The sequence below is a fragment of the Coenobita brevimanus genome, chromosome 57 (assembly GCF_032717465.1).
Source record: "Coenobita brevimanus isolate Jiangsu-jjx chromosome 57, ASM3271746v2, whole genome shotgun sequence".
NCBI lineage: Eukaryota > Metazoa > Arthropoda > Malacostraca > Decapoda > Coenobitidae > Coenobita > Coenobita brevimanus.
Window position 1 is genome coordinate 55,184,643 of NC_137010.1, and position 3,547 is coordinate 55,188,189.

The following is a 3,547-nucleotide window of genomic DNA, read 5'->3' on the forward strand; positions in this document are numbered from 1 at the left end:
TATATGAATCCAACGATAAAGTAAGACGTTAGAGAAGCAAACAAGCTTTTGTGTTCTGACTGTACTCTGGAAGTAACTGTGAAAGGAGATGAATGAATTTTGTTAATAAACTTTCTTGTATATTCTTTTGTTTATTTTTAGTTCATCCCTTACAGTCAGATTCAAATGACACTAGCATCCTCTTAAGGAAACCTCATGCTTGGGTTGACGGTGGTACAGTTGTTTACTGTGGACTGAGAGCTAAAGCAAAAGCTAAAACTAGCTCATTATTTCTCGGCAGTTTCTGGAAAAAAGTTAAGAAAAAATAAAATACTGTATGTGTACTAGAATAAGATTTGTAACTGTGTTCAGAACACTAAGCGACGTTATCCATTTTTCTAAATTAACTTAACCTTAATAACCATGCTTACTCTAACCTAAACTTAGCCTACATTATCCCAGCCTAGCCTAATTGCAGGCTAAGTTAACCTTAATTAAATGAAATTACTGATTTCACAGTTTGGCATTCTAAACAATGACGGGTTTCCCATTTTGTTGGTAACATATGTAGACACACAAGTACTCCTCAACTTAGGTAATTACTTGGTTCCTGCAAATCACAAGGAAATCTATCTATCTATCTATTGCCAGACGCCTCAATCCCGTTTGGGGTGGCCACAAACAAATCGCCTCCAAGTCGCCCTGTCCCCCGCCATTTCACTGCCCTGCTCCCAACTCGCACCCCCTTCTCTCATATACCTCTCCACCCCATCCCTCCATCTCATCCTCGGCCTCCCCCTCCCTCTTCCCCCCTCCACCTCACTCACATACACTCTCTTCGTCAGTCTTTCACCCTCCATCCTCTCCACATGGCCAAACAAGGAAATCAAATTTTTATGTTAAGTCTGCATTTACTCTTGGAGTTGCATAATAATCTTTAACCATTACTCAGTAATAATTATTTTTGTGTGGTAAACATAAGCAAACATAAACTAAATGATTGTACTTCATTAAAAAAAAAAAAAAAAAAAAAAAAAAAAAAAAAATGCAGTGGAAGAAACTGGCAGCCACCCTCGTTGACCCCATCGGTGCATCGCCATGGTAACGTGCCTTGCCAGCTCGTTGCCACTATGCTCACCAACCTGTTGAAACATGCATAGTCATTTGTCTCCATTAAATTATGTTTCTCATGTTCTCCTAATCTGGGAGTTTTTCAGTTTAAATTTAAAAAAGAAACAAAATCAATCACACTTTAATCATTACCAAAAATGCATTACAGAATACATAATTTACTACCATTATTCATCCTGTTGGAAAGGAGAACGACCAACACAATCTGGTGACGATGGTGCTGTGGAGGTAGATGGCAGTGGTGATAATGTGGAAGTAGATGGCAGTGACAGTGATGTGGAGGTTGATGGCCGATTCTTGATGCCTCTCCACTTTACTGCAAAAATGATGAATCTTGGTCTAAGTCACTTCTTTCTTCTTTTCCTCATAGACTTATTTATAACTGGCAATGGCATCATGTACCGGTACAGCTGCATATACTCTGGTGAATCTTTTGGTGTTCGGGTCTTGAGACTCAAAAGATGCCAACACTTTATTAAGCAGGGAAGAGTCTTACCACGTTGAGTACACCGCTTCCCGTCCGATCAGCGAAGTTAAGCAACGTTGGGTCTGGTTAGTACTAGGATGGGTGACCGCCTGGGAACACCAGATGCTGTTGGCATCCCTACATGTCAAGTGGGGTTGGTGGAGGATTAGTGCCCCTCCCTGTAAAACAATTAACTCTAAGCCCTTGGCCACCCCGTCTGGGATACATGGCGTCTGGCAATGAATGAATGAATGAGTCTTCAGCCAGCTGCTTGCATGAAAACCTCTTCTGCGGTACCTCTTCCTCTCCTTTAACCTCCTCCTCTTGCCTCTGTCTGTCCAGGTTTATAAGTTCCTCACTGGTCAGCTTCTCTGCATGACTCTCCAACAGCTCGTGAACAACCTCCACCTGGCGTATGAAGTGATGGTTGAACTAGTCCTTAAAAATTTCTTGTGTAACCCAGGCCTTGGCATTTGATTTCCAGGTGATGGGAAGTGAAGCCTTTATGATACCTTTGACAGCTCTTGGATTTTCAGCCTGGTACACCAATATAGGTTTCAGTTTACAGTCATAAGCAGCATTTCCTCCCGGTGATAGAGTTTGCCCATCCTTTGATGCCTTACATCGTGGCATCTTTTCTTCCTTGATGAAAGTTTGGCTAGGTATTTTTTTGCAGTACAGGCCTGTGTCATTCACATTAAAAATCTGTTCTGGCATGTACTCCTCTTCCACAATTACAGTCCACGGAATGCTGGGAAAGTTTTTGGCAGCCTTTTCATCTGCACCAGCTGCCCCACCACTCACGTTAACATTAATGAGATTGTTACGCATCTTAAAACGAGAAAACCATCCATGACTTGCTGCAAATGTTTCTCTCTCTGAACTTTCACCTTATTTAGCCTTCAGATCAGCAAACAGGCTTCGTGCTTTTTCTTGAATCGGTATTAGATTAAGAGGCAAGCGTTTCCGTATCTGCTCTTTTATCCACAAACATAAACTTTCTCCACCTGCTCCATCACTGCACCCCTTTTACTGCTAATAATGGTGGATTTCATCGGTGCACAAATCCTCACATGTTCAAGGATGCGTTCTTTATCCTTTATAATTGTTCCCACAGTGGACAGGTTTTATACACACGTGCCACATCACGATATCTCTCTCCTCTCTCAAGTCTCATAATTATGTCCACTTTCGTTTCCATCGTAATGGCGTGTCGTTTTTTGCTCCTGCCCTCACCACCACCACTACCCTTCCGTTTTTGAGACATGCTGAGCTGAGGGTCAAAATAACGAAACACAACCGTATACCTCCTACCGCAGCGTGTCTCGGCAAAACAACTGACAGACTGACTGGTGGGAATGGCAGGTCGTTCGTCTAGATCAGCTGATTGTTGTTGTTGTTTATTACGACGGGCTCTTGTGACATGTGAACCCGGTGGACTGCAGGATGAAGTTGCCATTTTCCCGCAGACCACCATCCTTCTCTCGAAATGGAAGTTAAGGGACGTTCATAAGATCGTTTGAACCTCCCCAAATCAGTACCACCACGTGAAGGCGTCCCTCTCCAGCTGATCGAGTAAACAAACAGACGACCGACTTGAGAGGAAAAGGGATTCTCGTGTCCCTGTCATATTCTGCAGTAATTATTATTATTTTTTTAAAGTATATATCTCAGTGATTTCATGCTTATATATCACGTAACAGATAGCTGACGGAGTAAATAAACAGGCGACGAACTTTTGACTTCAGGTAAATAGACAGATGCTTCACTATTATTTTCAAATAGGCGACACATCATAGTGACTGACGTTTTTGGTATTGGAATAGGATATGAATGAGGACAAAAAGCCTGCATGGGATAGTGATCAGCAGTGTGTAAATAATGGTGACCTTTTAGAGTGTATGATTAACTGTAGTCCGTTTATTTTTATCTGACAACAGAACCACTCCCATTCCTTAACTGGTTGTCAGT

General features: G+C 42.0%; 1 non-coding gene across 1 annotated transcript; it reads left to right on the forward strand.

Annotated features, from left to right (window-relative positions):
• The first annotated feature begins 1,592 nt into the window (after positions 1 to 1,592).
• Positions 1,593 to 1,711, forward strand: LOC145402402 (5S ribosomal RNA). Its single transcript, XR_013897757.1, has one exon. It is a non-coding gene; the product is annotated as a 5S ribosomal RNA (ribosomal RNA).
• The last annotated feature ends 1,836 nt before the right edge of the window (positions 1,712 to 3,547 follow it).